This window comes from Papio anubis, chromosome 1 (assembly GCF_008728515.1).
Source record: "Papio anubis isolate 15944 chromosome 1, Panubis1.0, whole genome shotgun sequence".
NCBI classification, from domain to species: Eukaryota; Metazoa; Chordata; class Mammalia; order Primates; family Cercopithecidae; genus Papio; species Papio anubis.
In genome coordinates this window covers 161,515,944-161,542,227 of record NC_044976.1, presented here as the reverse complement: position 1 = coordinate 161,542,227, position 26,284 = coordinate 161,515,944, and the positions used below count along the sequence as shown (strand labels likewise).

Below are 26,284 nucleotides of genomic sequence, written 5' to 3'. Positions count from 1 at the left end.
ATCTGCCCTGACTCACTTACCAGCCAGTTTGCCTTTATTGGAACATCTGCGAAATGCTAAATTTGCACTTCTGGAGCTCTTCGAATCCACTGCTGTTGCTGCTGCCTGGTGAAACACAGATGAGGCATGATGGAGCTGGGATCACTTGAGAAACAAATATATTCCTGGCTTCTTTTCTTTACTACATCATTTAAAAATGATTTAATAAATGCATTTTACTTCGCTACAGAAAACATAGAAACTAGATAATGTCCAAGTCGAGTATCCCTTATGTGAAATATTTGGGACCAGAGGTGTTTAGGATTTCAGATTCTTTTGGATTTTGGAATATTTCATATACATAATGAGATATCTTGGGGATGGGACCCAAGTCTAAACACACACTTCATTTATGTTTCACATACACTTTATACAGATAGCCTGAAGGCAATTTTATACAATATTTTTAATACTTTTGTGCATAAAACAAAAGTTTTGATTGCAACCTGTCACATGAGGTCAGGTGTGAAATTTCCTAGTTGCAACATCAGGTCAGTGCTCAAAAAGTTTCAGATTTTGGAGGATTTTGAATTTCAGGTTTTCAGATTCAGAATGCTCAACCTTAACAACTTGATCTCAGATTCTTGTTCATGCTGGAAACATAACGATACCTCTTGTGTTTGGTGTCCTGCCGGATCTGAATGAAAAGTCGAAATGAAGGGCAGAAATTTTATGTATAGGTGAAATCTATGATTGATACAACTCTGGGCACGTGATTTAACTCTGGGCACATGATTTAGATAACATGTGGTTCTAACAAGTACCATAATCGTCACCCTTTCCTTCTTTATCTTAGGTGGCACAAAACAGGTAAGGAAAAGCCTGTAGGAAAAGGGGAAATTTTGAGAACCAGATAGACTAATCTATGAAATGGGGATACTAATATTCCATCATAGATTTCATCTAAGGATTAAACGAGATAGTGCATGCAAAGATGCCTGCTACAGTGAAATGTTTCAACAAATGGTTGTTGAACAAAATTGGTCACTAGACAAAAATCTACTGAAAATTTAATTATATAAAGTCATTATATAGGCAAATAAGGATCTATGACCCTATATTTTTAAGATACATTAATAAACAGATAAGTTATTTTTGAGAGAGATCTCTATGTTGTATTGAACAAATTATACCAAAGATTCTTAGTTCCATTTATGGATTAATTACGTATCAAGAGCAAGATAAGTTTTCCAAGAGTTTCTAAAGATTGCGTTTCTCTGCTAATTTTTTCATGATTACAAATTAAGCAAAAAACCCTATTCGACAGTTCAAAACAAAAAGGGAACAGAGAAGATTACTGGAAGTGTATTCTCTATTACATCTGGTAAATAAAATATATATATGTATCATTGCATGTATTGTGCACCACTCTCAGGATAACTTTTGAAGTACCTAGAACAGTACATCATAGAAGCACAATAAATGTTCACTAAATGAATGAAAAAACCCATAAGGGTTCCGCATCTGTAATTCTACGATACAGCAATCTTGAGTCTTAGCAAACATCAAACACAATTGTCACAACAAAAAAACCACGATGAGTTTCTAATATAACAATAAACAACAACAATAACAAGTGACAAAATAGTTAAAATTTTCTGAAACAGAAATGTTCATCAGAACTTAACTGATTTTCCAAAGGATGGTGAAGTAGATGTGGATTAAATAATTATTATGATTTTTAAAAAAATTTATAGTCTTTATTGCCCATTGTATCTAACATAGTAGATTTCAAAGTGTTTTTATACTCAAAACTTATTTAAAACGACCTATCTTTATGCCTTTTCTCTGAAATAAAACACAACTTAAAGCATATAGTTTTAAAGAATAACTATAGTTGAATTATTAGAATCATGTTTGGTTTTTTTTCATTTACTTTTACTTCTCTCAAATTAAGCCATATCCAAGATAATATATGTAATATGAAAGGAGTGAACAAATAGTTTCTGTGGCAAATTGTGTCTTCAAAACACGGCCATAACATCTCCCATTCCAGAAGCTCTTCTGACTCTCTGATCTTGGTGCTCCTCTCTTCAAGTGCTGGGGTCTATGCCCCCTTTCTTTGAACCTGAGAAGACATTTACGATGATCTCAGCCAACAATATAGTGAGAATGACGCTATGCACCTTCTAAGGGTATATTTTTTTAAATGCCATGTACTTTTGCTTTGTTCTGTTGGAATCCGGCCATCAGGCTGGGAGGAGACGTAAGCTGCCTCAGAGATAGGCCCACATGGAAAGTCCCTGGCCCCAGCTCTGGTTTGGTTCCTAGATGACATTCAGCACCAACTCACCAACCATCAGAGTGAGCCATCTTGAAAACGGATTCTCTAGCCCCAAGTCAGCTGACCCACCAATGCCACATGGGGCAGAGATGAGCTCCAAGCTGAAGATTCATGAGCAAAATAAACAATTTCTTTCTTATAGACTGCTATGTTTTGTGGTGGCTTTTTATGTAGAAATACAAAGCACACATAGTTTCTAAGCTTAGAATTCTGAGATTCTACAAAGTTATATATGTATATTAGTTGTAATATTTTGCTTAAGTGGTTGGTAGAGCACAATTACTATTTGTGGGACTTGTTAGAAATAGTAAATGAGATTTTAGTGCTAAAAAATTGGATTGAAGCTTTATCTGAACTTTACATTTCACCTACAAAACATAAATAACCTTCACCTATAAGATAGAAATAACAATTTAGGGTTTCTTTATGCTTTCTAGAGCTATCCATAACAGCAGCTATGAAACAACAATATAGCATCAAATAACTTGATTATATAAATATTTCTAAGTCAGTTGGGTAAACTGAGCCAGAGTTTCATTTTAAAAATTATGAGACATTTCCTGAGATGTAAAACTTGGTTATTAATCAAATGAAAGAATATAAATGGAAAAACACTTTATAAACCATAAATCATTCTGCTAGAAGTCAATATTTTAAAACACACACATACAACTTATTATTTCAACATCTAACAGCTCCAGTTAGACGTACATGATCAGAACATTGTAAATAATACATTTATAAATTCATTAATCCTTTTTAAAATTCCAGACTAATGAAAAATAGTGCATTTTTAAACAGCTACTTTGGCAGCAGGGGATTGGATTAGATGACCTCTTAAAGTTCTCTTCAGGTCCTATGAATCTGAGAAATACAAGCTGTCTTGCTATCTATAGACACCAGTTCAGAGAGGATTTTAAATCTAATTCTAATTATCTAAATTCTTTGCATTATACAAAAACGAAAAAAAGTCCATTTCAATGCCCATATTAATGAAGTAATAATTAAATCATCTTCCATAATAAACGGCATCAATGTAAAGATTATTCATTTCTCAAAAACTGAATATCATTTGCTTCTGATTTTATAAATTATCATTTAAGTATTTTTGATTTTTCAAATGTAACAATCTTTTAATAGCCACACAAAAAAAAGCTCTATTATAAATCAACAGACTGCAGTCTTCAAGAGAGCATATTTCTATATAATCATATTTTATACAGGTCCCAAAAATAAGTAGTAAAAGATTTTCAAAAATCACATCTAGGCTATCTTACTGAGGGGATTTTTTTAAGTGTTAAATGAACCGCATTAATATTCATGACCTTATCTGCATAAGCAATGAAAGAGCTTTATTTGATTCCTCAATTTTCTGTATAAATAAGTGTTTAAATATTTTCTACCTCAGAACCAACAACAGCAACTCATTAGATACTTAAAAAAATTAAAGCAAAACATAAAAAGCAAATTTTGATCAAATGTAGTGGTAGGAATGAGCCAATGATTCAACAGCATCTGTACTATAACATGGAATGTCACCTAGTTTTTTAAAAAGTGAAGATGCTAATTCTGCTGATGAAGATATTGTTTTTCCCCTCTTGTGCCCTATTCATTATGCAAGGCTGCAGAATATGAAGTGGAGATGTGTGATCCGGGCGATCTAATGATCTCCCACACCTGCTCATCTGGTACGATTTTAATTAACACTCCAAGGAGGTTTGTCAAGAGTAATCAAAAACATTGTCGCTTATAAAGCTGTGGCAAGAAATCAATAGTTTTCATCAGAAAAGGTAAGGTCTGGCATAACTGAACCATTTAATTGCTTCATTCCAATAAACAAAAACTGCACATTTTAATGACTTGATTCGGGAGATCAATATCTAACCACATATTGCATTAAACAGCAACATGTGGTGGGATATTCGTAGTCATTTCCATTCTGAAAGCAGCATTCCTCTTTTTTATTTCATCCCGAGTGGCAATAGGTTGCCGCACCTATGCGGTGCTATGATTTATATCAAATGAGTGACCTCTAGGGCTGGAAGACTAGAACGGGTGACTAGCTCTCAATGGTAAGCTACTGGCACTTGACAAAGTGCCTGAAGCAGAATGAATTTACTTCTCTTTTCCTCAATCATCAACAGGCTCTGCCCTGACCCCCGTTCTGACTCCTATAACAAGATCTCCTGTCGCTGCCTGAAAAATTTACAGTCGCGTCGACTTCTCATTGAGCTCGAGTGAGTACTTCTGTCACCTTCAGTGAACTGAGTCCGCAGGAGATTTAACTAAACACCAGTCCTAGTTTAAAAACTAAATAAGTGTGTTTCCTGTAAAGCAGGCGGTGTCCAAAGGCATCTGTTTCCAAACAGTATGATATTCTAAAAAGTCAAATTTTTCTTTGCACCACATTTAATTCAAAGCAACATTTGGGTCCTGAAACTCACTTATTCATGTGGTGCCATGAATGTGAAACTCTCCTTAGCACTACAGACCTTAAGAACTATCTGTTTGCTATTGGTTGCCACCAGAAGACTGATGTCCACAGGGCATTTAAGTCATTGTGATGGTTACTTGAAAATAGAAATTCTTATTAACCTTCAGGAAATACTGTATGTAATATGCATACACCGAATACCCTCATGTTCAGCTGTAATAAATACACAGGTATGCAAGAGGAAATAAAGACATCAGATTAAATAATTAAGCAGTCTAATGCATTTGGTGCATCTTACTTCAGAAAGATATTTTAAAATATATTGTCAATAAGGACTTTAAAACGATGACTTGAAGAAATTTAGATATTAAATATCAGGATATTATAACATTCACTAGTAAAACATACACAATAAGGCATAAACCCACCTTTATGTAATATACATGACTTTTAACAATCGGCTTAAAATAAGCAATCAAAAGGAACATTTGCAAACCCCTGTGTCAACAAGGCAATTAAAAGATTGACGTTTGATGGTTTATTCCATCTCACTAAAGCCTTACGCAAAATTTCCACTCCCTCTTTAATTTTCAATTCTTCTACCCTCCCTGCTTCACAGCTCCTGGCTATTGGCTTTTACAATCTGTCCCTAGGGAGTGAGGAGTTATTACCCCTGTCGATGGAAGAGAAAGGGATGTTATTCCCTTGTCACCCTCTTCGGCTCCAGCAGATTCCAAGTGCTGATGTATAGCCTTCATTGGAGAAGGGCGGCTGAGATGCTGTTAGTCCTCAGGCCTGTCAGATCCATCTACCTGTGCCATTGGCATTACTTACTGGAGTCAGAGTGACACTCGGTGTCCCCAGAGTCAACCAAAAAACTCCAGGAGCAAACACTACACCAGGCATTCTGCTACTATGGAGTAAATACCATGACAAATGTCCAAGCCCCTTAGCAGAAAGGATTTTGCATCCTGGCCACAAGGGCAAATGCAAAAGTTTGTAGGCAAAATCCTTCAGAATTGTACCAAGTTTCTTTTGTTAGGCACTTAATATAAAATAAACATTCTGATGATTTATGAAAAAACTGACGAAGTCTCCTTAAAAACACTTTTGAGACCAGGCATGGTGGCTCACCCCTGTAATCCCAGCACTGTGGGAGGCTAAGGCAGGCAGATCACGAGGTCAGGAGATCGAGACCATCCTGGCTAACACGGTGAAATCCCGTCTCTACTAAAAAAAAAGAAAAGAAAAAAACACAAAAAAATTAGCCGGGCATGGTGGCAGGTGCTTGTAGTCCTAGCTACTTGGGAGGCTGAGACAGGAGAATGGTGTGAACCCGGGAGGCAGAGCTTGCAGTGAGCCGAAATGGTGCCCCTGCACTCCAGCCTGAGTGACAGAGCAAGACTCCGTCTCAAAAAAAAAAAAAAAAAGAAAAAAAACAGCAACAACGACAAAAACATTTTTGAGATGCTGTAGCAATTGTTCACATTGCTTTAAATCATTTGATTCCTCTTGTTACTATGATTTCATCATTACATCATGAGAGTTAAGAAACTGGAAATTTCTAATTTATATTCATAATTTACAAATCTATATTCTTGTTCTCTCACTCTCTGTCTCTTTCTCTCTCTCATTCAAAATATTAACAATTGCTTCCATTAATTGTCCAAAAGTATCACAATATTTTATATGGGCAGAAAATAAATCTTAATTTCTAGAATTCAGCCATGAGTTCCCCATCCTAAGAAATGTCTTGTCAGGCTCTAGTCCATGAGACTCTTCTGATAAAGACACATAGAACCTTTTATTCTTTTTGTCTTTGGTTTGCACCTCACATCTGTCCTTCTCCCACCCGTCTTTAACCAAAGTGGGTAAGCAAAGAGCGCGCAGTAAGAGTCACTGCCTGGCCTGGCCTGCTGGATGAGTTAGGAGACCTGGGTCCTGATGAGGTTAATGTCAGAGTCACCGTGGTCTGGTGCAGTGGGCTCCAGGATTCACATGCCGTGTTAGTAAAAAACAAACAAACAAACAAAAAACACTTGAGCTTGCATCCACAACGTATGTCTATTTTTTCATCTATAAGTTATATTCAACTGCATGTCCATAATAATTACCCAAAATCCTTAGAACAAAATATTCTTCAGATTTTTCCAATTTTAGCAAGATAATAGGGTGCAAATACCACACATTATGTAACACCCCAGTGGGGATCCAGGGCAGCGTCACATAATGAAACACATTAAGAGTTCTACAAAGAAATGCATGATTATTCTAATTATTCCTACCAATTGCATTAAATAAAGACTATTGCCACACTTCAGTTCAGGTCAGTTCAGGCTGAATGGCCAAATGAATTACAAAATAGCTTCAGATTTTCAGAGCTTTTTAAACACCGGGATTGTGGATAAGGGATTGTGAACCTGTACTCTACTAGATTAGGTACAGCATAAAACATTTGCTAAAAAAAAATAAAGGGGAATGAGATAAAAATAGAAAAGGAAATTCTAACATTTTCCTCTTGTATGCCCACAGTGCACACACTGTGTATTTCAGAAACTACTCCACGCTAATTCCTAAGCAAGGCTACAAGAGGTGTAAGCACAGTTTAAATCTGCCTCGAGCAGAATGAGCAGTGCCATTCAGGAGGCAGTGCCACAGAGCCAGACTTTATAGTTCCCCTTCCTCCTCTTACAGAAAACACAAAACTGCAAATTGTCTACAGTGAAGAGCCAATACCCAAGGCAGCCCTGCCAGCCCCCTAACTCCTTAGGGTGTGCAATGCCTTTATAAGTAGACTCACACCCATACTTGGGAAGAAAGAGAAGAGGATATCATGACTTGCAGGTAAATATGACGAATTGAAGAAAACAATTCCTTTGCCAAACTGATTGTTGATGAATCACCTAGGGGACTATGCTCACAAAGTTTACATTTTGTGTTTGTTAAAAACTCTTCCAAGTGACCAGCATTCACTAGAATTGACCCAGCCTTACCATTTCTGGTAGTAACATTTTAGTACAAGTCAATAATCTATTTCCCAGAGTGACCTCTGTTACCCCCAAGGAGCCAGGTGAATAAAGAAGCAAAAGAGGCTGAAGCACATTGATAAAGGCTGTATTTTTTGCTTGAAATCTTCAGTGAAATAAGTTTAAAATTGTAACATAAAGCACTTTCCACAAGGAGCCACCATTCATCATAAGTGGCTCTTCCTTCAACCCCGATGGCCAGTTCCTTGTTCACTCTCACTCACTTGTTTTTTTAAAGTGAGAAGAACCGTAAGGAAGCCAAATAAATGATTAATGATGTCAGGGAACACCTAGACTATTCCTAAGTGTTATAATTTCCTTTTCTCTAAATTTTTCCTTTGGCTTATATTTATTTTGGCTCACGTAAAAGAGAAGGGTGGTGCTTTTCTGATCATTGATTGCTCTCCCAGTGACAATGCCAGAAACCCAAGCAGAACAGATGCCCTGACCACCCACCCCTCCTCACTCATTCCTATCCCGTAACTATGGGCCATCCAGTTTGGGTCAGACACAGAATCAGACTTCATAGTACCCTTCTCTCCTCTTACAGAAAACACAAAACTACAAATTATCTACAGTTAAGAGCCAAGACCCAAGCCAGCCCTGCCACCCCGTAACTCCTTAGGGGTGTGCAATGCCTTTATAGGTACACTCGCACAGATAATTGGGAAGAAAGAGGAGAAGTCGAGTGTGGTGGCTCCCAGCACTTTGGGAGGCCGAGGCGGGCAGATCATGAGGTCATGCGTTCGAGACCAGCCTAGCCAACATGAGGAAACCCTGTCTCCACTAAAAATACAAAAATTAGCCGGGCATGGTGGCGGGCACCTGTAATCCCAGCTACTTGGGAGGCTGAGGCAGGAGAATCACATGAACCTGAAAAGTAGAGATTGCAGTGAGCCAAGATCAGGCCATTGCACTCCAGCCTGGGCCACAGAGCAAGAGTCCATCCCAAAAAGAAAAAACAAAAAAAGAGCTCACAGGTAAGTATGGTAAAAAATCAGAGCAATCAATGATCAGGGTGGTTTCCCCTAAGCCCCTCCTCCAACCACCCTGCCGGGACCTGGGCCTAATGGACCAGAAAAGTCTGTTGATGAATGCAGAAAGTTTTAAAAGTCACATCAGCTGTGTTGTTATCCAAAAGTACCTTAGTTTGCCCCTCACAAGCACCAATTAATGTAGCCACATTACCAAAGCTATTTCAACTCTAGACTCAATATTACATACCCGAAGGAATTCTATTTGCATATAATTTGTGCTTACTTAACATCAGCAATTATAAAAATGTCCTCTGTCTCCTTTTCAACAAAGAAGGGCTTTTTATACCAGAATTTTGAGATGTCCCCATAGAGGCCTGATCACTCTCAAATAGCAATGAATACAGAGATTTAAATTCCCCAAAAAAATTTTCCAAGGAAAAAAAAAGTGAGATATCTTTTTTTTTTTTTTTTGCCTCCATTGTGAATGTGTCTATTAGCTTGTATTTTTGTCTCTCACTCATGTCTTAGGTTCAGCAAAAATATTACCCACGGTGTGCAGATAAGGTCTGACCCAAACTGGATAGCCCATAGTTACAGTACCTCTTTACGGTGTCAGACTCATTCCAGCCATATTTCCAGGAGGCGAGTCAGTCCCCACAGATGACAGAAAGATGTACAAATAATGTGTCATCTCACCCAGGGTGCCTTGAGTTCCACAGTAGCTCTGTCTGGTAGAAATACAATGCCAGCCACATACATAATGTAAGTTTTCTTGTAAAAAGGTAAAAAGAAACTGTTGAATTTTTACGAATATATTTTATTTAATTAAAAATATGTATATACAAAATTATGAATTAGATATTTTATAATATTTTTTCATGCAAAGTTTTCAAAATACAGAATTTATTTTACACTCACAGGCCATCTCAACTTTTTCATCAGAAATAGTTGATATCAATTTAGGTTTCTTTCTTTTTTTTTGAGACGGAGTCTCACTCTGTTGCCTAGGCTGGAGTACAGTGGCATGATCTCAGCTCACTGCAACCTCTGCCTCCCGGGTTCAAGCAATTCTCCTGCCTCAGCCTCCTGAGTAGCTGAGAATACAGGCACGCACCACCCTGCCTGGCTAATTTTTTTATTTTTTGGTGGAGATGGGGTTTCGCCATGTTGCCCAGACTGGTCTTGAACTCCCGACCTCAAGTGATCCGCCTGCCTCGGCCTCCCAGAGTGCTGGGATTACAGGCGTGAGCCGCCACACCCAGCCGATTTAGGTTTCATAAAATTGCAAGTTGAAAATATACCCAAGTTGTTCTGAACCATACCTAAAGGTTTTTCAATAACAGACTCAAGTTATCAGTTTTTACATTTAAAATTAATTAAAATTTAAAATTCAGTTCCCTAGTCATGACAGCTACTTCATAAGTGCCTACGGCTGAGTTCGGAACTGTCATGGTAGGTAGTCCTAAAGGAATATGTAAAAGGCTGGCAGGCCAGAGAGCAGCTTCCATCCTTTTCTGTTCACCTTGGGGTCTCTTCAGCCTGGCAGACAATCTAGTTTTGCTCGTGTCCTCGGCTCTCTAAGAGAAATTCACAGCTATTTTATGTTTACCGTGGGGATATTGTGGGGTGACTTTCACCGTACCACGCAATGTCCCCTCATGAGACCACGTCTTAGTCAGGGTTTGAAATGGGAAGCAGAGCCATGATAAGCATCATAGATTGAGGGATCTATTATAGGATTTGGACATTACACGGTTGAGGGAGGCAGGAGGTTGAAAGATCAGGGACGTGTCACTAACCGACCCTCCTGTGACACTGGCAGAGGGGGAGAGTGGGAGCTTACAGGGCACTGTAGAAAGCTGGGAACATCTAGATGCTAGAGGCTGGCATGGAGACACTACAGAAGGCTGTTGCTGCTGCACCTGGTGGTAAGATGGGTTTGTTCTTGTCTTCAGGCACGAAGAGCCAGATGCAGAGAGAGAGGAGAGCAAAAATAAGTTGGAACCTACTGGCATCTCTGTGTCTCTTTCTCAACTACATCTATCTCTGTTAACCTACAGAAAATCACTGTTGATTCACTTCTGCCTTCTCAGTCTTCCACCATTTTCTCTTTCAGCCAATTCTGCCCAGAGCCACAGAGGGAACGGGGTCCTGGGAACAGTGGTTCCACTTAGCCAAGCTGACACAATACAAAACCACCACGGATGCCGTAAAGAAGTTTCTCTCAACTCTCAGGACGGGGTGAAATGTTTCTTCTAAGAAAATAGTTTATTTTTATCTCATGAACACTGTGACTCACATATCTGATGGCATTTTTCTTTTGTTTTGACCGCTGAGAAACTCAGAACTGAATTTTCAGACTACTTTTCGTAACTACAAGTATCATGACGTGTTTACATGTTAATCTTCTCCGAACTTTATTTTTCCAGTTGGCCTCCCCTTCTCTCATTTGTCTGTTCTATCTTGTGTATTTTTATAAGTTGTCCCAAATGATTTTTGATGGGGGGATTAGATAAATAAATGGACGGGGGCTAAATATAGGCAGATGGACAGATGAATAGATGGATCTGACTGCAGCCAACCTCTCCAACTTGTCTTATGCCACTCTTTTCTCACTGCTCCAGACACGCTGGCCTGGTTCTTCCAACACACCAAGCTCCTCCCATTTCATGGCCATTGGGGTTGCTGTTTCTCCTCATGCTTGGCTGGTTCCCTTGGATGATGTGGGACTGTTCTTTTTATAACAGAATCCCTCACCTCTCAACCCACACGGTTCCTGGTATTCTACCCTACTTCCTTCACCGCTCTTATCTCAGTCTGGCATAATATGTTCAATTATTGCCTACTTATTTATCTATCTTTCTCTACCTTAAAAGGATGTAAGCTCCATGAGGGCCATGACCTTGCCTGTCTCTCTACTGCTGAATCCTCAGAGCTAGAACAGAAAGCCTGGCAGAGTGGACTCTCAATACATGTGTGATAAAAGAATCAATGAATGGATGAGCAGCCAATCAATCTATTGATACCCACTTTTTATTTTTAAATAACCTACAATGTGACGTTCTAGTTCAACAAATTCACCACTAATAACTTTTTATTGGTGAGGGTAGATGGAACGTGTTCTCTCTAGTTGTGTAAATCGTGTAGTCAAAAGGTGAGGAAATTTTGCCTATCTCTCCTTTCACCAGAAAAACAGTTGTCAAGGGTTTTCATTACCACCTATGCTTACATCATTATTCCACACTTCTACTGAGCGTGAGGAATACTGAGATAGTTTGTGTTTATTTTGGAGCTACTTGTTTTGCACCTGTGCTGTAGGCCAATCCCATCCTCATCCAATTCTTTTAACAGAGAAAGCAAAAGTAGATTGTGGGAAACCTGGGAATGTTTTCACAAATAGTATTTGCCATTGTTATCAATCCTGTCTTTAAAAGGAAATTTGGGCCTGGCATGTTGGCTCACGCCTGTATCCCAACACTTTGGGAGGCCGAGGTGGGTAGATCATTTGAGGTCAGGAGTTCGAGACCAGCCTGGCCAACATGGCGAAACCCTAGCTTTAACTAGAAATAGGAAAATTAGCTAGGAATGGCTGTGAGTGCCTGTAATCCCAGCTACTGGGAGGCTGAGGCAGGAGAATCACTTGAACCCAGGAGATGGAGGTAGCAGTGAGCCGATATCACACCACTGTACTCCAGCCTGGGTGACAGAGCAAGACTCTCAAAAAATAAAATAAAAGGAAAGGAAATTTTGACATTCCTTCTCTTTTTTTGGATAATAAAAGTCAGGGCCTCCTGTGGATTCCAGAAATTATCCTTGGAAATTCTTTTTTTTTTTTTAGACGGAGTCTTGCTGTGTCACCCAGGCTGGAATGCAGTGGTGCGATCTCTGCTCACTGCAGCCTCCACCTCCTGGATTCAAGCAATTCTCTTGCTTCAGCCTCCCATGTAGCTGGGACTACAGACACATGCCACCACACTCGGCTAATTTTTGTATTTTTAGTAGAAACGGGGGTTTCACCATGTTGGCCAGGCTGGTCTCGAACTCCTGACCTCAGGTAATCTGCCTGCCTCGGCCTCCCAAAGTGTTGGGATTACAGACTTGAGCCACCACACCCTGCCTATCCTTGGAAATTCCAATAGGCAGGAATGTTGGTGGCTCTTTTCAGTTGCATCTAACTTTTACATTAGATGTTGCCCTGACCCACAGGCATGTCACAAATGAAATATTTTGAGAATATTTGTAGTATAGATCTACATATAGATTTTAGGTTTAACACCTACACTCAGGTAAGAACACTTCTAAGACTAGGGAACAAAGTTCAAAAAAATCTTTTAAAAATGTGTCTACAAGAGGCTAAATACTGTGTGATTCCTCTTATATGTGGTACCTAGAATAGGCAAATTCATGGAAACAGAAAGTAGAATGGTGGTTGCCAGCGGCTGGAGGAGGGGAGAATGGAGAATGGCTGTTTAATCGGTACAGAGTGTCAGTCTGAGATGGTGAGAAAGTTGTGGAGGTGGATGGTGGCGATGGTTACACGACAATGTGAAAGCACTTAATGCCACTGAATTTACACCTAAAAACAATAAAAATAGGAAATTTTGTGTGCATGTTACCACATTTTTATAAAAAGGTATCTAGTTGTCGAGTCTGCCTCAGTGCACAGAGTCAGAACTAGCCAATGGAATCGGACAGCACTGCCTTCAGACCTTGCAGCAGGCTGAGTAATGGCCTGCATAATCTCGCTGGGACCTAATTGCAATCCAAGTGTCCTTATAAGAGAGAGGTGGCAGGAGATTTGACACAGAAGAGAAGAAAGCTGTGACATGCCAGCCAGCAGAAGTGCAGTCAGAGAGAATGGGTGCCACGCTGCTGGCTTTGAAGATGGAGAACGGGGACAGTGCCAGGGAATGCAAGGAATGTGGGTCTAGAAGCCGGAAAAGGCAAGAAATGGATGCTTCCCCTTAGCCTCCGGAGCCAGTGCAGCCCTGCCGACACCTTGATCTTGGCCCAGGGAAACTGACTTCAGACTTACGACCTCCAGAACTGTAAAAGAACAAGTGTGTATTAGTTTTAAGCCACCAAACGTGCAGGAATGTGTTGTCGTAGAAGCAGGAAACTAATACATACATGATGCTCATCTATTTATAGAACAAATATCATATTTCAGTATTAAAACTATGTTTTTGATACAAAATGCCTAGTATATTAGGTACATTCCCATTTTTTTCTTAGAAAGCTTTGTATTAAAGGTGTTATATGACATGGTATTGGTATCTCGGAATTATAATCAAATAACTCTACTTGGAAGTTCAATTTTTAAATGCTCAGGAAAAACCTACCAGAAGCAAGCTATTCATAACCTATGTATCACCTAAAATATTCTAATATACTCCAAAATGCCTTTTAATCCAAAATCAGATTTCCTTTTAGATGGAGAAGGCAAACAGAATGGAGTTAAATGCCCTTAAATTTGCATTTATTTTAGGTTTAGCGCTTACACTCAGGTAAGAACACTTTTAAGACTAGGGAACATGAAGTGGACAAACACTTAGCTCCCAGAGAAAAGCTGAATACCCTCCCAAACCTTGGAAAAGCAACGTGAAGTCCATCCTAAATCACTGTGGGAAGCCTCAGCGCTGAAAACATCCTTCAAGATTATTCAGTATTCTTCACTTAAGCCTTTGATTCCTTCACCAAAATCTAAAATGATAATATTTCAAGAACAGGCCAGGTACGGTGGCTCACACCTGTAATCCCAGCACTCTGAGAGGCCGAGGCAGGTGGATCACTTGAGGTCAGGAGTTTGAGACCAGCCTGGGCAACATGATGAAACCCCCATCTCTACTAAAAATACAAAAATTAGCTGAGCGTAGTGGCGGGCGTCTGTAATGTCAGCTACTTGGGAGGCTGAAACAGGAGAATCGCATGAACCCGGGAGGCAGAGGTTGCAGTGAGCCGAGATTGAGCCTTTGCACTCCAGCCTGGGTGACAGCACGAGACTCTGTCTCAAAAAAAAAAAAAAAAAAAAAAAAAAAACCACAGATGGGGCTTTCAATACTGAATTGTGGAAATTTTATGCACTTCTGTATGTCTGGTTTGTATCATTTCCAAGTGGTGACCACTAGGGGCAAACACAGAACATGTTCTCTCCAGTCAGAGATTCACTACCTTCAATGCCACCAGCATCGACCTTCACTGCAGGCAGGTCTCCTCTCCATCCTCTGAAGAGCAACCAGAAAACCACTTCTTTCTCCAAGCTCTGTGCCTCCCATGGGAAGTCTAACATGGAGATTACACAGATATGTGCAAAATGTTGACATTCAACAGAGAATCTAACAAATAATACTGAGACTTTCCAGTAAATAATTAAACTCTGGCTGGGCACAATGGTTCATGCTTGTAATCCCAGGACATTGCAAGGCCAAGGCAGTAGGATCACTTGAAGCCAGGAGTTTGAAACCAGCCTGGTCAACAAAGTGAGACCCTGTCTCTACAAAAAATAAATAAATAGACTAAATTAAAAATTAGCTGGGTATGGTGGCATGCACTCGTAGTCTGAACTACTCAGGAGGCTGAGGTGGAAGGATCACTTGAGCTCAGGAGTTTTAGAATACGTGAGCTATGATCACATCACTGCACTCCAGCCTGGGCAACAGAGTGAGAATAATGATGATGATGATGATGATGATAATTAAATTTGCAAACGTCATCTCCTAATACCACTCAAATTTGTCTTGTCTTCATTTCCATGTCCATCACCCTAATGTATCATTATTTCACACCTGGTTTATTGCAAGATCCCCTTTACTGATCTCCCTTCATCCCTCCTTGAGTTTCTCTGATTCATTCTCCAATGAACAGCCTAAACTATCTGTACTAAATGTTAATCTTATCACACCACTTATTCCGAGTCCTACTTAAAACCCTGCAGTGGTTTCTCCTTGTTCTGAGGAAGATCAAAATCCTTGCTAAGGCAAACAAAGGCTCTCCAAGGCTAACCCTGCCATCCTCACCATTTCATCTTCTCCCTCAGGCTCTGCCCTCAGCAACACTGAGTATCTTTCAGTGCCCCAAATGTGCAGAGGTCCCACATATTCCAAGGCCTTTCCTTTTGTGATTTCTTCAGGCCCAGGATGTAGCCTCAGACACCACCCTTGCTCTTTGCTGGACTAATTGCCAGTAACAAAGGAGTTCTGAGGACTAAGCAAGTCAATATTTTTAAAGCCCTTAGAGCAGCATCTAGCAACAACTAAGGTATTTTTAAAATTAATTATTATTACTAATATTAGTATTATTCCTCATCCATATGGATAAATATGAAACTTAGTCCCATAGATTTCCATAGCAAACCTTCAGACTCTCTAGTCTAGGTCAGGTTTCCTTGTTAACGCACAGAACAGTGTTCAGGGGGTTGATCTCACTTTGTAATTATGTATTTATGTTTGTGGTCCCTTAAGCCCATCTCCCTTACTGGACTTTAAAGTCCAAGAGATCAGGGGCTGTACTCTTCATCTCTCTTGTTTCCATGGTGCCTGTCTCTAGTAAAGGTTTAAAATGATGATTATTGAATAAATTCATAGTACTACATAATATAAAAATGGTTAGACTCATTTAAAATATAGTGTTAATATGCAGACCTTATGGTATATACAAAATTCACTGAGAGGTGCCCCGGAGAGGGGCATCAAAGAGATACTGAATTTAGTCAGCTCTTGCCAACACAGTGCTGCAGAACAAACTGTCCAAACTCAGTGTTCTACAGCAAAACACTGACTGAGTTGAGCTCCCCTAAGTGACTCCACTCTGGGTAAGATCAACTGGACTTGCGTATGGGTTGAGTAGAGACCTGTTCCACATGTCTCTCAACCTCCCTAGACCAATGGCTACCTGGGACAATCGCTTCCCAGGTTGGATCCCCAGAGCCCAAGATCCAAGAGCAATGTGCAAGCACATTTACGGCATCAGCTTATGGTACATCTGCTATCAGTCTTTTGGCCAAGGCAAGTCACATGGCCAAGTCCAAAGTCAACAAGACAGAGAAGTATACACTGCCTGTGGTGGGAGGGGATAGGAGGGATTATTTGCTGAACAATAATTTAAATGATCACAGACGGTCATGCTCCAAAGCAATTGAATCTGAGGCAAAATGAGATGCCAGAGCCACTGCCAGCTTGGGGAGACAAGTGGCAATTATGTAGTCACTGTGAACAGAGGCAACAAACAATGGTATCAAATGTAAGCCCCAAATTCAAAGTCACAAATAAGAGCCACCACTGAAAATTGATGTACAGTGGAGATGCTTCTCACTTTGGCAACTCTGTAACATGCTCCAGGGTGAGTAACAGCTGGGATTTATTTAGCCATAGTAATGAAACCACAGTAATGAATGCCAAGGAAGCCTTACACCATTACTGGAAGAGTGTAAAAAGTGAGCATGCAAAGAGGAAAAAAAATGCAAAAAAGAAGAGATAGAGAAGAAATTAAGTGTAGTTAGAGCAACAGAATTATGAGTCATTTTTATATGTTTTGAAGGCTTCCAGGACCTTCTTCTGCTATGTCCTCTGCTTCTCCTGTCATACTTTTTTTTTTTTTTAAATCTGTCTTCTTCTAGTTCCTATATACTCATGAAGGCAAAGATCACAAGTCTGATGCAGTCCCCACTCTATCCTCAGTCCCTTGGCACACAGTAGGTGGCCAAAAATATTCATGGAATGAATAAATGAAATTCATAGTTGGATGACATCTAAAATTACCAACTAAATAATGGATTACTTTCTCCTGTTTGTCCTGTAAAAATAGGATTTTGACTCATTTTTAATAAATCAATTTTAAAATTAGGATTTTTTTTTTTTTTGAGATGGAGTCTTGCTCTGTTGCCCAGGATTGAGTTCAGTGGCATGATCTTGGCTCACTGCAACCTCCACCTCCCGAGTTCAAGCGATTCTTCTGCCTCAGCCTCCCAAGTAGCTGGGATTACAGGCACGCGTCACCACGCCCAGCTAATTTTTGTATTTTTAGTAGAGACAGGGTTTCACCATATTGGCCAGGCTGGTCTCAAACTCCTGACCTCATGATCCGCCCACCTCAGCCTCCCAAAGTACTGGGGTTACAGGCGTGAGCCACCATGCCCAGCCAAAATTAGGAATATTTTTAAAGTCATGGTGTCTGCTATTTTTGCTGGGATCTTCTGCTGTCTACTTCTAAACAACTGCTAATTCTAATATAAGAATTTTCACTGCAAAGAAATACTGTTGAATTTTTTACTGTTGAATTTTTTTCTGAAAATAGTATCAACTCAGCATATTATTGGTAATGGATACTTTAATCCCAATTTCTACTCATTCTTCAAACTTCAGCTCAGACACCACCACTTCCAGAAAGTCCTTCCAGATGCCACCAGCATCTTCAACCTAAGCCCAAGAGCCCCTCTTTTGTGCTCACAGCAATAACTGTACATACCCTTTTTTTTTTTTTTTTTTTTTTTGCACTGGCCATAGTCTGTCATGTTAGTTATAAATAAACAGTTGTTGGACTCAGGGGAATTGGGCACACGTGGCAGGCGAAGCCTGTGTGACCTTGGCCAGAATCCTCTTCATAGGGCTTCTACTGATTTAGACTGGCTCTTTTTTGAAAGCAATATGGTACCCTTGAATCAACACAAGCATTCATTGATGTTCGCTTACTATTGCTTGCCTGACTGGGTTGCTATAGAGACACATACTTCTACAGGCATTTTAAATGAAGAGAGATCTAAGGTAAATATAACAATAGCTAATGTTGCAGGGGCTTTACGCATATTAACTCATTTAATCTCCCCTACAACACTCAACACTTTTCTATGAGGTAGAACCATTGTTATCATTCCCATTTTGGACATAAGGAAACAGAAACAAAGAGGTTAAGTAACATGCTCCAAGTCACACAGCTGCCAAATGGCAAAGTCAGGTTGAAACCACAGCAGTGCGGTTTGGAGGCCTGTGCTCCAAACCACCATGTGACTGCCTCCCTGCTGCTACTGGTGCACAGCAGCTGCCCCCACAACCAGGGCCTTTCTGTTCTTGATTTTAATAATAAATTCACTCAGTTGTTTGGTTTATGTTTCGAGGGTAGAAGAGAGGAAGATATAGTATCATTTTATAATCAAAGGGAAATAAAATGCTATTTTGAAAAAATACAAACTCAATTTTAAAGGTGTTATGGACTAAATAATACCCCCCTAAAATGCGTATGTTGAAGCCCTAGCCTCCAATGTGACTGTATTTGGAGACAGGGACTTTAAGGAGGTAGTTAGGTTTAAATGAGGTCAAAAGAGTAGGCCTAAGTTGATAGGATGGGTGTCCTTATAAGAAGAGGAAGTTGATTCTGCTGAGAGAGAGAAAAAACAGGAAAAAATGAACAACAACAAAGAAAATAGGGGGAAAGACACCAGGGACTTCTGTCTCTTCACAAATACAGAAGAAAGGCCATGCGAGGACAAAGTGAGAAGGTAGCTGTCTGCAAGCCAGTAAGAGAGCCCTTACCAGATACCAACTCCATCAACACCCTGACCTTGGACTTCCAGCCTCTGGAACTGTGAGAAAATAAATGTCTGTTGTTTAAGCCACCCAGTCCATGGTATCTTGTTAGGGCAGCCCAAGTAGACTGATACAAAGGGCGATGTGCAAAGAAGCCTCATATTTCCATCCATTACAAAGAGAAGCTAAGGATGAAGAAATAAACAGTAAGGGAAAGAAATGTATTGAAACTAATTGGTCAAACAACACAACCCCATCAGGGAGTGCCCCACTCTAAAGTACATCACGCTCTGGTCATCAGCAAGAAGTATTTGCCAAATATCTACCATCCCTGGCCCCAAGAAGTTAAGGCTTTCATTAGGGCACCATGGCACATACTGACCTCGATGTGAGAGTGGAAATATATAAGACCCATAAGACGATATATGCCTAAAAATGGTACAAGTGTTCAGAGGAGAAAGTTTCATTTCAACAATGGTTTTTGGAGTATTTAGAATTTGACATGATTCATACAGAAAGAACAGGTTGCAAGTAAGCAGTCACGTGGAGTAAAAAATTTACATCAGGGCAATGGCGTTTGCAAAGCCTAAGCAGCTGAAATGCAATTGGCATATTCAACAACCAATAACTAAAAGGTCAGTTCTTCAAAACAGGGGAATGAGTTGGAATGCACACATGTAGGGATAAAGTGGAAAGGTTAGTGTACAATTTTGAAAACGGTAAAAAACAGATATCTTGGTATTGAATTTATCTCATACAGGGGATGGCAAGATGGGAAAGAACACATACAAAGATGTGTTTGAGAAGATTATTCTTAGCCGGGCATGGTGGTGCTTGCCTGTAATCCCAGCTACATGGGAGGCTGAGGCAGGGGAATTGCTTGAAGCCAGGAGGCGGAGGTTGCGGTGAGCCGAGATCACGCTATTGTACTCCAGCCTGGGCAAGAAGAGTGAAATTCCGTCTCAAAAAAAAAAGAAAAGCAAGAAAGAAAAAGAGAAAGAAGATTATTCTGGAAGATGAGTGTAGAGTGAACTAGTGAGGAAAGAATCTGGAGGCAGGATGAATAGCTGGAAGACAGAACAATAATCCAATCTTGGATTCTAAGATCTTGAATTCTAGATTAGCTGGTGGCAATGATGATCATCAGGACCCAATGTGAGTGGCACTGAACAGGAGGAAGTGAGCCCCAGCACGGGCAACAGAGTGAGGCCCCATTTCAAAACACAAAGCAAAATAAAATAACAAAATTACTTTCCTTACTGATGTTGTAAAAATCGACGCTTAAAGCAAATGTTTTTGCCATCACTATTGTTGTCAACTACAAAGAACAGCTTTGAGCATCCCAGAAAATGCACCACCACCAGTAGGCAATGCCACACTGCCCACACTCACAATGCAGACGTGCCATCAGTGGCCTAACAGACCCCATGGGGTCCTTTCCAGCACTTAATGTTCCATGGTCCTATGATGCTAACGTGAGGCTCAAAGCACAAGTAGTTAAGTTCAAAGCCTGGCAACTCCCGTTCCAGATCCCATTATTTATGCATTTATCACATGATTTTCTCCTTTTAAGTAAAGACCTGGGTGTTGGAAAAGACTCTGTTCCCTTAAACAAAATATTCAATGTCACTGTTGTGTCCTTAAAGATAACTATGACAGAAATAATAAGGCTTTCAGTAGAGGATTTGCAGACGACCTGGCAGTAACTCCGCATTCTCCCAGCGGTCTATAAGACAACAGGTTGATGATGACTTATCTAAAAAATGGATGGACAACAAATACTTCAGGCAATCCTCTGTAAATATTGTTTCTCTCTGCAGAGCTTTTGAAAGGTATTAATGGCAGTGAGTGTGAGATTGTATTTCCTGATAAGAACCTGGAAAGCAACTATACCAGGTAGCCAGTTAAAAGCAAAACAGTAATCAGATGACATTAGGACCCTGAATGTGTACATGTGTTAAACAGGCAAAAGTGCTTTAAAAGTCAGTTCTGAATCATAAGGCATACCCTTCTTTCCTTTCTTAGTCATCCCAATTACAGCTTTTCCTACCTTTAGTTCTGCTAATCAGCTAAAATAACTACTCATGTCTAACCTCCCATAAGATATGACAGGCCACTAAAATGCAACTTTGAAAATGAAATGCACACACAGTGATATGTAACATGAACTCCTGTGCATTGTAAAATGATAATAAATGGAATTTTACAAGATTCAACATGAGGTTCCAAACAAGCCTTTTATGAGCAAGGGCAGTATTTCACCATTCTGTTTGTATAGGTACCAAAAGTTTGTTTTTTTTTTTAAATTTGTTCCTTTGGTACTCAAGAGAACTGGTTTCCATAGAGAACCGGTCTGCAAAGACAGCATTCAATATATCCAAATAAAATAGTGGATTCATTAAGATCCACCTTTGATTACTAATATGTACTAATCAGTTAGCTACATGACACTGGGCCAGTAGTCACCTATGCCCCCTGATCCATACAACATTGACTTCTGTGATAGACACACAGGGACTAAATAGGACATAGCACATGTGTCATGTAGGACGGCAAGAAGGGATTTATTTGCAGAAGACACGCAGATCTATGCCAAGGGAAGTCAACCCCTAAGCTGAGCCTCTCAACTCCATTCACATGCTCAGACTATGAGTTAAGTCAACTCAAACCTCAATAAAATGGTACCAGTGACTTAAAGGTAAAAATCTCTCATCACCTTCATTGTAAAAAGGGCCATTGAACCGTGGCTGCTACTTCACCAGCCCTGATTCAACTTCCCTTTAAAAAAAGAAAAGATTTCTCCTTAACATTTCTCATTTTCTTCTTCGTATTTGCACTAGTTATTTCAAAAGAGAAAAACAAAAGAGTAATTATCTCTGAAGAAATGAAATACTCAGGTAAGCGGGCAACCAACAACCACACAAATGTCTGTGAATTGCATAATCAATTCTGTGATTAGGCAGAGGAGAGCTCTGCACCCACATTGATTGTAAAATGCAAATCTGAATACAGCTAATCTTCACATAAATATCATAGGTATAGTATTGATTTTTTTCCCTTGTGATCATATGTAAAATTAACTATCTACAGTAATGGTAAAGAAGTAACATATTATTATTTGAAGGTGGCTTGTAATAAGTTAAAGATGCATATTGTAATGTCTAGAGCAACAATTTGAACGCACACACAGTGAGTGTGTATAGCTAAAAACTCAATAGAAGAGATAAAATGGAATATTAAGAAATGTTCAATTTACTCAAAAGAAGGCAAGAAAGGAGGAAGAAAGAAACAAAGAAGCTGGAACAAATACAAAACATACGTGATGGACTTGCATCCATCCATATTAAACACTCTAATTAAAGTGGTGGTAAAAAAAATTGTGAGAAAGGCATCAGTAACAAGGACATTGTCCACCATTTCCCATCCTTTTATTTAAAATAGATCTTTGTTAATATATTTCAATGCCTGTTTGTTGCAGTTTCATATGTGTTACATGGTAATTGGCTCCACACAGAAGAAAAACCTCTCTAGATAATCTCAACTAAGGCTCCGTCAGCAAAAGACCCTCAATAGAGAGTAACATGGTGGATGTAAACATACTAAGGCTGCTGCCATCAGTAGAAATGCTTGTTTATTTAACTGATGGCTGCTGCCTTCACATGAGTACTAGGGACACAGAATGAAATGGACTGGACTTGGCAAAGGGATACGTTATCTTGTATACTTTTTTGATCCCCAACCACTCTTGTGAGTTTGAAACACCCACTCGGTGCTTCAGATATGTAAACATTTTATTTTATTTTATTTTTTACAAGGCCACAGCTAACATTGTAACAAGTAAAAATTTTAAAAGAAAGGTTGAGACATTAGTCTCTCACACACATACAGAGCTCAATAAATTTGACATTAGTAAGAAAGCTCATGTGAAGTCTGCACATCTACAGCTAGAGACATTTTTTTAAAAACAGTGTCTAGATCTTATGAACAGAATAATATATCAACATTTTTATAGCAAAGCAGACAATTCCTATGATAAATAATTTCCAGTCCCACACAGGCAGGAGCCTTTAAGAATTTCAGCTTTAATAAAAAGAGAGTTTAATTACAAAGCCAGTGAGTTATGATCAACACTCGCAGCCTCCCCCAAGCAGCTTCTAATACCAGGTACCACAACTGCATACACAAGTAACATTTGTATTTCTCTCTCGTTCGAAGGGACAAGGGAAGTTAAAAACTGATTGTGCGATTTCAGGCCCTCAAAAAACTAACGTTTTCCAAAGAAGGAGCCTTTAGCTACAGAAGTTTTAACTAACAAGCAATTTAACCCTAAGGTATAAAGAATCCTTTATTGATCAATCAGTACTAGCCAAATGGATCTTCTTCTTAGGGTGTGATATTCAGTAACATCGGAGCCACACTATGCCATCAAAAAGTAGCACCACTTTGAAAAGAAATAGGATTTTAGGTAATAATTGCAGTACCAGGGTACCATTTCCTTTCTCAGGCCTCCTTGGCCAACCATCTGATCCAAACCACTGCCCTATCTCACCTGGATTCTTGCAATAACCTCCTAACAGGGTACTCTGTTTCAATCTCTGACCCCTTAGCTGATGCATAGCATCAGAATGGGCCTCTACAAATGTGAAGTCAGATCATGACTCTTCTCTGCACTTCACTCAGACTCCCCCATGACCTTTAAGGTCCCTGAACCTGATACTCCCCCTCGCCACAACTGCTCTGACCTCACACCCTATTACTCTGCCCATCATTCACTTCACTCCAGCCACACTGACCTCCTGGCTGGTCTGTGAACTCACCAGCCACACACCCACCTCAGAGCCTTTGCAGAGCTTCTTCCCCAGACATCCATATGGCACATGCCCTCACCACTTCCAATTTGTATTTAACCGTCTCCCACTTAGTGGCCTACCCTGTCTTTAAAAATTGCAAACCAGGCCGGACGCGGTGGCTCACGCCTGTAATCCCACCACTTTGGGAGGCCAAGGAGGGCAGATCACAAGGTCAGGAGATAGAGACTATCCTGGCAAACACGGTGAAACCCCGTCTCTACTAAAAAATTACAAAAAATTAGCCCGGCGTGGTGGCACATGCCTGTAGTCCCAGCTACTTGGGAGGCTGAGGCAGGAGAATTGCTTGAACCCAGGAGGCAGAGGTTACAGTGAGCCAAGATTGTGCCACTGTACTCCAGCCTGAGCAACAGAGCAAGACTCCATCTAAAAAAAAAGATATTGCCAGCAAGACTTCTACCCAAGAACACCCTGATCCTTCTTATCCCAATCTATTTTTTCCCTAGATGGTAATTATCATTTTCTGATGGCCAAGAATGTTAATGTCTACTATATTATATACCTTTTTTTTTTTTTGAGACGGAGTCTCGCTCTGTCACCCAGGCTGGAGTGCAGTGGCCGGATCTCAGCTCACTGCAAGCTCCGCCTCCCGGGTTCACGCCATTCTCCTGCCTCAGCCTCCTGAGTAGCTGAGACTACAGGTGCCCGCCACCTCTCCCAGCTAGTTTTTTGTATTTTTTAGTAGAGACGGGGTTTCATAAAAATATATCACTTATATATTTGTTTATTGTGTTTCCTGTGTTCCCACGTGAGATTGTAAAATCCCCCAAGAAGGAAGATTTTAATTTTGTTTCCAGTGTCTAAAATATGGTCATATTCAAAAAACATTTGTTGAGTTTCTGGTTTTTTTTTTTTTAGAGACAGTCTCACTCTGTCGCCAGGCTGGAGGGCAATGGCACAATCATACCTCACTGCAGCCTTGAACTCCTGGGTTCCTGCTATCCTCCCACTGTGGTCTCCACAGTAGCTGGGACTACAGGCATGGGCCACCTGGCTACTTTTTTTAACTTTTGTAAAGACAGGGTCTCGCTATGTTGCCCAGGTTGGTCTCAAACTCCTGGTCTCAAGCAATCCTCCTGCCTTGGCATCCGAAAGTGCTGGGATTACAGGCGTGAGCCAGCAATCCCGGCCATGTTGTTTCTGAATGAATAAATTAAAGGGGACATTTTCACCAGCGGTCAGGCATGAAGAGCCCTAAGTGCTGTGATAAGGAGTCTGGACTGGATCCAAAGGGCAAGGGCAAATCATGAAAAAGATGGGTTAAAGGGACCTCCAAAATGGTACCAAACGCACCCCCTTCCCGGCCTTCACAGCCATGTCTGGTTCTCCTCGGACTCTGTGCCAGGACTGGTCTGTGTGACCAATAGAAGGGATGATATGTCACCTCCAAGACTAGGCTCTAAAGACTGCCACTTCCATCTTGGTCAATCTTTGTCCCTCAGCCCCCACCCTCTGCCTCACTCACTCCAGAGAAAGCTGGCTGCCATGTCACAACCAGCCCTACAGAAAGGCCCAGTGGCAAGGAAATGAAACCTCTTGCTATTTGCCACATGAATGAATGAACATCAAAATAGATCCTTTAGTCCTAGTCAAGAGTTCAGAGGCTGCAGCTCCAGCCGGCTGCTTGACTGCAACCTCATGAGAAACAGAGTCACCCAGCTAAATTATTCCTCTCCACTAAGCCAAAGCCAGATTACGGACCCTCAGAGACTGTGCGATCATAAATGCCTGTTGTTCTAAGCTGCTGCATTTTGAAATGATTTGTTACCTTACAATAGATAACTAATGAAAACAATATGAGATGGGAGGTAGGATGGCCAGTTTCAAGGCACAGTATTCTAGTTAAAAAGGCATGAAGACCTCAACAAGGACAGAGGCAGTGGAGGTGAAGAGAACGAGGCTGCCTCAAGGGCTCTCCGGAGATTTGGGAGCACCAGGGCTTGATACCTGATGGGAGGGGTATCATCCATCCATCCAATCCAATGCCACAATATCATCCATCAATACCAGGGGCATGAGGAATAGGAATCCAGGAAGATGCTCAGATTTCTGATGGTTGTCTGGATACACCATGAAGCTACTAATCAGGATGTAGGATACAGATCGACCACACACTGATCCATGGTCTCTGGCCCCAAC

General features: G+C 40.3%; 1 long non-coding RNA gene across 1 annotated transcript in view; it reads right to left on the bottom strand.

Annotated features, from left to right (window-relative positions):
- Positions 1-26,284, bottom strand: part of LOC103878835 — a 62,552-nt gene that overhangs the window by 1,717 nt on the left and 34,551 nt on the right. Inside the window, exon 2 of the long non-coding RNA XR_639200.4 lies at positions 21-105. This is a non-coding gene — a long non-coding RNA (uncharacterized LOC103878835). The remainder of the gene's footprint in view (positions 1-20; positions 106-26,284) is intronic.